General features: G+C 41.1%; 1 long non-coding RNA gene across 1 annotated transcript; it reads left to right on the top strand.

Moving 5' to 3' along the window:
- The first annotated feature begins 442 nt into the window (after nt 1–442).
- LOC307029249 lies at nt 443–12352 on the top strand. The gene is made up of 3 exons (XR_013805275.1): nt 443–634; nt 11474–11548; nt 11687–12352. It is a non-coding gene; the product is annotated as an uncharacterized lncRNA (long non-coding RNA).
- The last annotated feature ends 832 nt before the right edge of the window (nt 12353–13184 follow it).

Raw genomic sequence — 13184 nt, 5'->3', positions numbered from 1 at the left:
ACATATTACACATCTGCCGTAGTTCTTTATTTATAGAGCCCTGCTGAGAAGACTTCTAGACCAAACCTCTTCCCACATGAAAAATTAAAAATAAAAAAATATTTTAAAAAATATTTTTTATTTTTTTATTTTTTATTTTTAATAAACAAGGTAAATATTATATAATTGGTATCAGTAAAATGTATAATCTACAATAAAATATCGTTTAAAATTGTGTTACAATGTCTAAAGTTACTGATAAGTCACATGTTTCCTGCCCTCTCTCTCTCTCTTGTCGTCTGGGCGCTAAGAGAGGAGCCCTCAACCAGTGCAGCAGCAGCCACTAGCAGCTGACTGTTGCTATCTTTAAACTATGCCGCCAAAACATAATTTCAGCCAATAAGCGTTGTCAAATCTGATGGTCACAGGGCGCCTACGTCAGCGCCCGGTGCAGTCTGTGAGTTGTTTGGACTCGTATCCAAGGAGACAAAACAGGAAGCTGTCAATCACTCTGGAAGCTATCATTAGCAGCTAATGAAAACTCAGTTTTTAACATAAAAATGGAATTATGGATTATCAATACTTTTTCAAATTGACAGACACATTGGACCTTCATCCGCGTTTTTCTCGTTTTTGATCAGAATAACAGCAAAAGGTGAGCATATCTCCGTGTTTTGCAAACTAAAGCTACGTCGTGTGATGTCTGTATTTGCTTCCCCTGTCGCGAGTTCTGATCGCTCAGTGATGATACTGCAGTTTGACAGAGGATTAAAACTGTAATCAGAGCCCTCTCATCTGAGCTCCGTTACACACACACACACACACACACACACACACACACACACACACACACACACACACACACACACACACACACACACACACACACACACACACACACACACAGGAACACAGGAGCGGGACATCCTCCTCAACCTGTCCGCCATAAATGCCTCATAGGACGGATACCTGAACCGTAGCGTCCAGCTAGCTTAGCGATAAATACACACAGCGTTGTATTCTCCTCCCCCTATCGGCCCTAAAAGCTTCAGAGGGCGGATACCTGAGCTCCATAGCGTCCCGCTACTGTGAAACACACACACACACACAGCGTTAGCGGGTTATTCTCTTACCCCTGTCGGCCCTAAAAGCTTCAGAGGGTGGATAGCTGGGCTCCGTAGCGTCCCACTAGCTTAGCCGCTAGCTAAAGGTAAACAAACATAGATGGGTACATAGAATATGAATAAATCGTCACCGATGTAGAGGATATATTTTTTATTCACTTTGAACTTGGCCAAATGGAGTTTAATGCTCGGGATTTAAATTAGGCCACATAGTACATGCATGAGTTTGAAAGTATAACGTGCTAGCCTGCTGTAATACATCGTATAGTCAGGCACACATTTATGAGATTTAACAATGGCCAATTATATTTCTTAAATAATATATAGCCTATTCCCAGAGCATAATTCATGGGGCAACAAGGTGAGGTGGAAAATGTGTTTTAATATCATACATTTTACGCCAGCAAACTTCTTGTACGGACTTCGGCAGTAGTGAAGACTCACTGAACGAATTAAGTACAAAGACGAATTGTTCACGAACGTGCAAATCACCAGAAGTCGTTCGCGAACCGGTGAACGAATCAGTGAACCAATCTTTAAAGTTAACTGAATCAAAAGATTTGTGTCCCCGAAGGGATTCGAAATGCCCATCACTAATTTCCACAGCCCCACCGAAAATATTTTCCACCAGCCGCACTGCGTGGATCATAAATATATCAGCAATTAAACAACATCTTCCATTTCTTTTCACACAATACGTCTCCTTGCAGTATCAACCTTAATTCGGCTGACTTTTATATTTGGTCCAATTGGTAGATAGGTTATATTTACACCATAACGGTGCACAGCTGATAGAAAAGGACTTGTAGTTTTTAAAGATATTGCTGATTTTCTTTGAATATAAGAATGTAAATACTGAGTTGAAAGAATAGTCAGGGGTTTTAGGTGATGGGAGACACATCTATGGAATCACAATTGCAATAGCTTACCATTAAATGACGGATATGCCTTTCTCTCTGTGATGTTTTATAAATCAGATATTAATGTTAGAAGTAAAACATGAGAAATAGTATAGCAATATCCTGTAAAATTATGTAAAAACATGAATAAAACTACACATCTTCAGATGTTATACATAAGTGTCCTACACTAATAATACAAATTTATTATTAGTATGCTGTGCTTACCTTGTGTGTGTGGCAGTAGCCGCAGACGGGAGGATAGGTGAATGTATTTGTTAAAGTTGGTTTGATTACACCATTCACAATTCCGACAACGCCACCTTGGGAGTTTCACCCAAGGAAATATTAACACTTTTTTTTCAGTTATAGAGAAGACGCGTAGGTTCGAATACTAATGGAGCAGGAGACGTGGTTTGAATTTCTCAAAAATATACTATTTTATTTAGCACAAATCAATACAGTCGCACAGGGCTGTAGCACAAAGGGGAAAAATGAATTAGGGGCTGAGGCTTACCAGTGGGGGGATAGGGTCAACGAGTGAGTGGAAGGATCCCCAAACAAACCAAACTTAAATCGCCCCAGTCATACATGCAGGAAATCAAATCCCGGGGGAGCACATCACACACAAAAGAAGAGAGGAAAACCACCACCTTGGACACCAGCACCACAACCTTCAGCTCTCAGTAACTAAGTAGGGAAACAAAGAGGGAAACGCAGTTAATGGGGGCTAAATACGCAAATCAAAGTAATAAACAAACACAATATCAAATATGTTCTCATTGTTAAATGTTGTACCATTATGTGCACTCTTGCCGCTGACGGCCGGCCGGCCCTTTAAAAAAAATGTGTTTAACGTCATCATTTAAGTTGCACTGACGGGCAGAGGGCGACAGCGGCCGCTAATGCAGTTGTGTGGTTCTTATCTGTCAAATAATCACACACGAAGAAGAAAAAGACCGGCCACACGAAGAGAAGGGATTAGACGCCGCGGCAGACAGGGAGAATGAAAAAACATGGATAAAAATCAAAGAAAACGAAAAGAAAAAGGTGGGGCCGAGAAGGCAAGAGAAAAAAAGGTGAAGTCACTCGCAGCAGGTGAAGCATATAAATGTTGCAAATTGACAGACCTTTTGCAGTACTATCAGCAGCAGTTTAGAACGTGCAATATGATGAAGAGAATGATGAGGGCGCGAGTTCAGATATACAGGCAGCCTCCTGCATTCATGGTGAGGGACAGAGTTGAGCTGCTGGAAGAACAATCTCAACTGGCACATACAAGTGCAGGGCAAGAGCAAGAGGTGGGTGAGAATTATCCCTTGAACTAAGTGGCGTTTTCTCCTGGAGGCCAAGGGAAGCCAGGCTTCCCCTGTTTTTTTGGATTGTAGTTATAATTTTAATAAATAAATAAAAACACTTTGTTTAGTTTCGGTAATTATTCTGCCGGCCCGTCTCTCCCCCAGTATTTTACAAAGAGTGAAACAGCGCCCCTCTAGATGTTATGGTGAAACAGTAGATTGCACTCTGTTGCGAGAGGAGGCTAGCCGAAATTGGCTTCCCTTGGTGAAAAAAAATTGAGGGATTGACCAATTAGATGAGGCTCACGTCATGCCTCACAATCCAATCAAATCGCATCAACTTCAGTTCGTACTGTAACTGCCTTCACCGCCCTTAAAAAGTAGCAAACAAGTGAAGCAAGTGCAATTATGGAGGGTGGAAATTTGGAGTATTTCATCAAAAAGAATTGTACTAAACTTCCGCTACAGCAGCAACTAAAAATGAAATCTGATGACAGGCCAATGCCCACACTGGAGCTGTGTACAGAGAGGGGAAAAGGAGCGAATCGGACGTAAAACTTTAAATAATAAACAGCGGATTTCTAACATTTGACATTTCATGTGGCCGGACTGGGTCAGTTTCCAGGGCTGAATTTTAGTCCCAGTCCGCCCCTGATGCTACTGCAACCTACCTGCACTGGTGGCGGAAGCAAACACGGCAAACACGCAAGTGGGGCTGGGTCTGTGTACCAACAAACAAGAGACAGCCAGCTAGAAACAGTGATGCAAATTAGTTGCTTTTCGGAACCTCCCGCTTTTTTAACGCTGCTTTGGGTGACTTGTGTAATCGTGGAGAACCGAAGAGTTTTCGTTTTGGGGGGGGGGGGGGTCCGTCAGTCCGTCCGTCAGTCCGTCCGTTAGTCCGTCCGACTGACGGACAACTTCTCACTTCAAAAAAGAAGAAGAAATCTAGATCGCAAAATAATTAAACAAGTGAGTGCCTGTTTTTCCTGGCCAAGGACAGGTTCCTTGAACACAACACGAGCGTAACGTGTCTTCACGTGGTTATATCTCGTCTGAAAGGAGTGTAGACTAGACTAGAGAGCTTACGGAGAGCACCGGAACATCGCTCCAGCTCTTCAAATATTGCAGTACCCATAAGGAGCCGTACACATGCCGCAGTGTTTGCGTGGCTGTATCTTTAGTTGTAAGCACAGTGGCGATCTGTTGTTATTAGCATCTGGTTAGCCAGCTATGCTAACGAATTTAAAGAGCTTTTCTACAACCAGGTGGAAGAGAGCTCTCTCCTGAGAGGCTCAAATAACCTCAGCTCAGTGAGGTTAAGGCACACCTTGATATGATCATTATAATTATTAATGAGACATTAGAGACTAAATAAAAAACAGGTATAAAATACTATATGACAGTAACAAAAAAGTTGTTAAAAATAACAAGAACAGAGTTTAAAAGGGGAGTGATTTGTGAAATATCCAAAAAGAAAAATCTGCTTACAGTTCTGTTTCAAATGGGTGTTGAAAGATGTACCCATAGATCTCCTCATGTTGCTCTCAAAGTGCACCAGATTGATGCTTTTAACTTCAATATTTTAAAAAAAATCGGGGGAGCATGCCCCCGGACCCCCCTAGAGGAGGTTAAGTCCCCCCCACTTAAATCATGTTCACATGGATACTAAATACATTTGCACACATCTTGTGTCCATATCTTTCTGTTTTGGTGGTCATGCCAAACCGTGCACATGCATGCATGCGCAAGTCATGGTAAGATATCTGGATTAAGAGGTTGCTTTTTCTTTGCACAGCATGAAAGAAAGGCCAAATGAATTGGCTGTGATTTTAGTTTTTTTTAAGCAGAGGTTTAGTTCAATAATTTGTACGGCCCTCGGACAGACCCGGCGGCAGACATACTGTACATCTCTGGGCGGGCATTTGATTTAGCAGGGCGGGCCCACCCCGAAACGTACATATCCCGGGAAATCTGAATTGTCAACGGGGGGGGGAGGTTGTTAGACGCGCGAGATGTTTTTCATTTAGTCTCTAATGTCTCATTAATAATGTCTCGCGAATTGTTGTTACGGAAAGAGAGGGGTTTTAGGTTGCCATAAGGCTGTTGACGGTCTTAGGCTATATCCATTGGTTGGTTTTGTGGCGCATTTGTAACGCTGTGCCACAAGCACGCAGGCAAACTTGAGAAGCGCACACAGGGTGGAGAGATGGAATGAGGTTGAGCGATGGAGAGGAAGGGAGATAGAGAGATTGAGCGAGGCAGAGAGCGTGTGCAGCGGTCTGCTTGCGCACAGAGCAGTTTGTGAGAGAGCCGGCTTGAGAGTCAATTTCTCTTCAAAATATAATTGATTGCCAGCCTCCCTTGTCCCTGGCTGGCTTGCTAGCTCGTTGGTAACGTAACTGATTTCTTCTAATGTGCCTGCATCTGGTGCTGAGTTGCCATATTCTTTTCGTGAACCACTTCCTGATATCCATTGTTGCGGATAAATATAAATGATAATAGCCAAACTAATCTAGCAAGAGTAAACTGACAGGCTGCTGTGCCGCATCTCACTCAAAAACCCACACGACTCAACCCAGTGAAAAAACCAGTCTCGCGCGCAGCCTTTCATTCAGAATTTCATAGCAAAGTAAAAAAATGATATTAAACCAATCTTTCAACATAGTTTAAAACAAAAATAAATATTAGGACAAAGCCCTACAAATAACAGCAATACACATAGGCCTAATAATAAAACAATTAATATGTTGTATTCAGCCCTGATTAAAACAGCGGGCCCAAATCCTGGATGGGCGGGCCCGGCCCCATGGGGCCCGCCCATGACGCCGGGTCTGCCCTCGAGGATGTTGTAAAAATTGAAAGGAAAAAGGTTCCCCACCCCTGCTGTAAATAATAATAAAAACCCTTGATTTATAACTTAACATCTCTGTCTCCTATTGATCTGAGTATATTATAAAGAATAGCCAGTTAATTGAAGCATTATAGCACAGGCCTTTGTCAGATGGTATATTACGCTGATTTTTTCCTGCTTCGAATAGTTATCTCTTTTTTCACCATACCTGTGTTTGCATCACTGTAGAAACCTCTGCCCTTTTATAGGGTGCCCCCTGGTGGTGACATGCTCACAAGAGCCAAACGAGGAGAATATGCTTGACAAGGAATTATGACTCTCATCCTGCTACATGAGCACCACCTAGTGGTTAAAGCACGTTATTGAATTATTTGTGTTGAATAATGTTATTTTTGTTGAATAATGTTATTTGATGAAAAAAAATTAAAGAGTACATACTTTCATAGGGGGAAAGTAGAAGGTCAATGATAGAAATATAGAATATAAAAAATCAAGAAGATACTGTAAGTACTACAGTAGTCTACAATAAAACAGTTTAGTGTCGGATGTACACTAAAGATATTAATATGAGGATGTGCAAAACAGACAATCTAATGAACCTTTATTAACACATTAAAGAATACTTTAGGCTAGGGTCTTCTTTTAAATAAGAAAAAAGCTTTGGAGGTATCTATCTACAGATAGATATATTAAGCCTGACAAAGTACTTAACGTCTAATATATTGATTTCCTGCAATGTTAACTATGTTGAAGCACTTATTTTAACTGATATTATACACATTAATGATACTCTTATGTATGTAGATAGAATAAGAAATGTGCAGAATATGACAGTTTAATGGTGGAGGTATACACACATATTGATAGATGTCTTGTAATGCACTGTTGAGGAACCTGTGACCCAAATTTTTCATTCACTGCATAACTACACCGTAGTTGTGTATATGATATGTCAATAAACCTTTGAAAATCTTGAAATCTTGAAAGGGATGTGCAAAATAGCAATTATATACAGTCTTTAATGAACGATTAGAGAATAACGAGTTATGAATATACTTTATAGAGATCTGCAGATAAATGTTTAGTCTTCTCTAGCACCAACTATCAAATATCTCTCCTAATTGTTGTCACTTGACAATCACCTTTCCCTGAATTTTACTCAGGTATAACTAAAGTCTGCTTTAACACTAGAACCGCCAACGGGTACATTTTAACCGCAGCTGTTTTTTTATTGTATGTAACTTTTGTTCAATAACATATTAAAGTCTCCCAGTCCGTGACTTTTCCTGAATGTGTGTTATGTAGCACCCTCTGTTGTTAACAATTGTCAATATGAAGTCAGATTGAAGAAATCGCCAAAGAAAATGCCATTTATACCTATATCCGCCAGCGGGTAATATTTACCTCATAGAAAATGCAGCGTAAACATGACGTGTTGCTATAGCAACGCCTTTTGTCTACTGCGGTTCCATATAGATAGAGAGATAGATTGAGAGAGAGAGAGAGAGAGATAGATAGATAGATAGATAGATAGATAGATATATTGATAGATGGATAGAGAGAGAGATAGACAGATATATAGTTATAGATAGTGTAACATCTTGGAGAATACAAGATCTTGGATGACTGAGCTCACGTTGAGGACGTAATGCATGTGTGCAGGTTACGTGCCAGTTGAATAAAGATGGACACTCGGAATGAGAGTAGTCCGCGTTGTCTATTTATGTAGACAATTATATGTTCATAGAACAGAACATTACAGATATATCGATAAAGAGAGATAGAGAGATTTGTACCTAAACAAAACACAAGTCTAACACCAAGCGTTTAAATCAGCACTCTTAGTGATATTTTAAACATCATGCTATCTGCACAACCTATATCATATGAAAAGCTGAGAATCCACAGATTCTATCGGTATAAGTTTCATCCCTGTGCGATCAAAATTCACTGATCTGTATGATAAATAAAAGAACATTGTACCTTGAAAATCTATAGCGGGTACATTTTACCCGTTGGCGGTTTTAGGTATACAGCGACCTCTGGCGGTCCTAGTGTTAAGGGTTGTTTATATTTCACATCATTAATCAGAATCTGCAAAGTAACTAAAATAAATGTAGTGGAGTAAAAATACCAGGTTAACCTCTGAATTGTAGTGGAGTAGAATTACAAAGTAACAATGAGCTGTCATGTGGGTATATATTAATGCTGCCCATTATGGATAAAAGAAATTTTCACCCATTTAGTAATTACATGTTTTAAATGTGTGCACACCAATGTATTTCCTATCACCTAAACCTCCAGGGCTGTACACAGTTTAAGACTGTCAACTTCTAATTTTGGGAAAAACGAAAACGTCTTTTAAAACTACAATTCCCAGTAGAAACGTGCCATAGAGAACCATACTTGCCAACCCTCCCGATTTTCGCGGGAGACTCCCGATTTCATAGCCCTCTCCCGGTTTCCTCCCGGGGTCATATTTCTCCCGCATTTCTCCCGATTTCTGACAAAATCAGATTTACTCACGACTGTTTCCACTCGGACTTGAATACAGCTACACCATTGTTTGGTTTCCATGGTAGCGCGTCTCTTTAGTAGCGCGCGCAACTGAAAGTCTAAAGAGGGTGAGGCAGATAGTCACAGAAAACAGAACAAGAATCGACAACTCGAACCTCTGCTCACTCCTTTCCTGTAAAATACAGGTCCAGCCCACACATTTGCTCCATCAAGGATGGTGCTACAGGCCGCAAGGCAGTGCACTTACAACTACAATAAGCATGTTATTGTTAATCTAACAGCTCCGGCGATCCACTAGCACCCAGTGATGTACCTGAACGCGTTCATATTTTGGGCGAACGTGAACTGAACGTACCGTATTTCCGCTCGATGAAAGTAATTGAGAACGCGTTCATTCTCAGCGCTGTATAACGGCGTTCAAAAGTGTGCCAGATTTCATATGCCTTTCAGCCAAAAATCCAGTTAAAACACACCGTAAACAGGCTTAAAAATAATGCGGAAAACCGCCCAATCTGGCAACAGCAAGCTGCCTGTGACGCGTACGCGCCTGTCACCCCTGGCTGTCGCACTAAAATATACGTCATCAGACTCCTCACAACAAACAATGTGGAACCACGGAACCGGCGAGCATTGAATGAATGAATGAATTAGTAGCTGCAGCAGCACTCGCTCAGAGTCAGACTCTACGGCGTCGGTGTATGAGCATTTAAAAGAGTTTTACGTTAAAGTCAGTACTGACTCAGACGGAAAAAATCTAACGTTTGCCTGTAAACTGTGTCCGCCCGGTTTGAAAAAGCAAGTCAGTACATCGACGACGTCGACAGCAAACCTTAAATGGCACATTGAGAATAAGCACACGACTAGCCTTTCAAGGTATGTGCGAGTGGCGAATAAAAAAGAGAGCCAAAACAGATCCTCTACCACCCAAATCCCATTAATATCGCACAGGAGCGGCCCTGTTTTCACTGTCTCCCAGACGCAGCTAGACAACCTGGTTTTGCATTACATCACTGGAGACCTGCAGCCTTTGAGTAAAGTGGAAAGGCCAGCTTTCATAAACCTAATTCAAGGGTTGCAGCCTTCCAAAAAGGTGCCATCAAGAAAAAGAGTACAGACACTGCTAAACAAGCAATTTCAAGAAAACATATGTGAACTTAAATCTGTCCTCTCTGATGTCGATGCTGTGTGCACAACAGCAGATTGCTGGACAGCTGTGAATAAGTCCTTTATAGGCATCACTATACACTGGCTAAACAAAACTGATGTTTCTGAGAGACACTCTGCAGTACTGGCATGCCGGCGGATTAAAGGAGCACATACACACGATGTATTGGCAAAAGTATTGTCAGATGTGAACAAAGAATTCAAGATCCACAACAAGGTGGTGTGTACAGTAACAGACAACGCTTCAAATTTTGTCAAGGCATTCAACTGTTTTGGGATGGACATGGCTATTGATGCCAAAGAGGCAGAGACAGTGGTCAACTTTGATGAAACTGAAAGTAAAGATGCCAATGAACCAGATTCAGCCTTTGCTGCCGCCAGTGAGAGCTCAGATGAAGATGACCAGATGGAGCCTGAGCCTCTGTCAAGATTTGTATCATCCCTCTCTCCCCCCTCACAGAAGGTGCATGGCTAACACCTTGAATCTAGTGGCCAAAGATACAGAAAAGGTAACTGAAAAATGCTACAAAGCAATGTCGAGGGCTGTTTTTGCAAAAGCATCTGCTCTGTGGAACAAGGTTAAGCGGAGTTCAAAGGCTTCTGATACTGTGGAGGAAAAGCTTGGGATTAGCTTTGTTGCGCCAAATGACACAAGATGGAACTCTGTATTTCTTTCCATGGAGCGACTGTCTCGCATTAAAACACTAACTACCAAGGCAGAAATGAATGTGAATGAGGTCACCTCTGCAAATGATGCCACTCCCCTACACGACAAGCTGCTCCTGCACGATGTGAGTGATGAGTTTGGCTTTTGTCGATTCTCACCAGATTAAGTTAACTTCATACACAAGTTTGTGGATGTGATGAGGCCTTTGGCACATGCACTAAACATCCTCCAAGCAGAGAAGAACATATTTCTTGGGTACCTGGCTCCAACCATTGTGCAACTGCAATGTCATATGAATGACCTGTTGGATGAGAGCACAAAAGCCACTGCTGCAGAGGGTCTCATCACATGCCGTCCCCTCATAAAGAGCATCTTGCAGTCACTGAGCACACGGCTGGCAGATCTTCTGGAGAAGAGGGAGCACATACTGTCCGCTATACTGGTGCCAAGATTCAAGCTTGACTGGGTCCAAGATGAGGAGGAACATGTGCAGTACAGATTGATGCTGAAAAGAGAATTGCAAACCAACTCTGATGACTCGGATGCAAGAGACTCAGGTCAAAACCAGTCCAGTTGCGAAAGTAACAAGAAAGATCCTGCAGCTTCATTCTTCAGATTTAACAGAAACCCTCAGGTTCCTCAAAAATCTGAAGTGGACACTTATTTGGATGCCTCAACCACAGATGGGTTTGATGAGTACATGCAGTTTCCAAAACTCAAAAGGCTGTTCATAAAACACAACACAGCACTGCCCTCAAGCGCTCCGGTAGAGAGGCTCTTCAGCATCTGTGGTCAAATATTCAGGTAGGGATGAGCTGTGATTATATTCCTAATATAATTATTTCAGTAATTGCCATTTGCCTCAGTACACAATCCTTTAATACAGATTACTGTTACAATGTTTGCCACAATAATCAAGATGTTAAAATGCCTTCTCTTCTTCTTCTTTCTTCTTCTTTTATCTCATTCAGGCCCAGGAGAAACCGGCTGGGAGATGACAACTTTGAGAAGCAGCTGATCTTGAATGCCAACAAACATATTTGAAGGTATATATATTATTGTTGTGACCTGTTTTTTGGGCTATAGAAGTACAATGTATTGCTGATGGAGATGAGTATATTGGTTTGCAGAGGTGAGCTGCATAACAATAACAGTCAGAGCATATCTTGTTTTTGTTTTTACAGGAAGCAAGAAACAGCAGATCCACCAGGGAGAGACCAGACCACTTTGACCAGTGACAGAGGATCTTCATTCAGATAAGGCATCTTCAGGATGGACAGAAAGTAACAATGTCCTTGCCCCTGCACACTTTTGGACTCTTTTTTTATTTTCACAAATTATTATTTGTGATTTAGTTATTTTTGTTATTTATTTGAACTGTAACCAGTGGTGACAGATCTTCACTCAGTATTTTCACTCACACTGGACAGAAAGTAATAGTAGTACTGTCCATGGGCCTTGGACTCTGACTGACTCTTTAAGCTATTGTTTTTTTTTAACCTAATTTCTTTACCTTTTTTACCTCATTCATTTGGGCTGAATATTGCACCCAAGTTATGACCCAAGTTATAGAACTTTTTGTTCTTTGGGCAAACAAGTCAGGAAAAAAAAGAATGCGACTGACTTAATGAAAAGAGAATTAATGTTTAAATGTTTTGCACTTTGAATATTGAACTTTGAGGTACAACCTTAGTTTCATACCTCAGCCTGGTTCCTACCTCGTGTTGTGTTAGTACAGAGTTATGTCGGCACATGTTTATATGTTATATGTTTGCACAATGACTACTTTCACTTTTGGTACTTTAAGTATATTTAGATTATTATACTTAATAAAGACCATTCAAGCAGCACGTTTTTCCTCATGTTTTTGAAAATATACTGTAGATATGAAAGCTGCAGCTGCTACTAGTGTGGACTGAATGGGCGGCAGCAAAGCGTTATGGAAATGTCAGTATTCTGATTGCTGTCTTTGGTTCTATATGGGTTGTGGCAATCATTTTGACAAATAATAGCTCGCAGCAACGTATTGAAAAAATAACTATAAACTATAAATCAGTTCATTTTTGAAACCATGAACTTTAGTTCAAAATTTTGAATTATGAACTATGAACTGAACTAGTTCATTTTAAAATTCGTGAAGTGTGAACTGAACTAGTTCATTTAGAAAGTGAACTTTCCCAACACTGCTAGCACCCCACTCCCCCGGCGGTGGTTTTGAAATGCTCCCGATTTCTGAGGTCTAAAGGTTGGCAAGTATGTAGAGAACATGTTGCAAAACACAATAGCCACCATGTGTAGTTCTGGGGGGGGCGTTTGAGTCCAGTTTTGAATAGTCTGCCGTGGTTTTGTTCCATTTCAAAGAGTTTGACGCTCGGTATAACCTTGGCGCACTGCCACTCCAACATCCAATCCCAGAGCTTGAAGATTAATCACGGGGTTTGTGAACGGGACTGTAGTCCCAAACGATAGCTGGGGATTATGGGTAGTGTAGTGTCTTCGGCCATCCTAAACTCTGATTTTTTTTCCGGATATCATATCGCATTAACACCATTTCCCAACGTGGATTGCGGCTAAAACATCCCTAGCTTCAAGCTGAGGATCTTGGGTAATCAGTTTACCGTCTACGTCTGTTTCCGGTGACTTTATTTACGGCTAAAAAGCATGCTAAAAAGCCAGAGATTA

This window comes from Notothenia rossii (genome assembly GCF_949606895.1).
Source record: "Notothenia rossii genome assembly, chromosome: 2".
Taxonomy (NCBI): domain Eukaryota; kingdom Metazoa; phylum Chordata; class Actinopteri; order Perciformes; family Nototheniidae; genus Notothenia; species Notothenia rossii.
The sequence above is the reverse complement of the archived record's forward strand: the minus strand, read 5'-3'. Positions and strand labels throughout refer to the sequence as shown.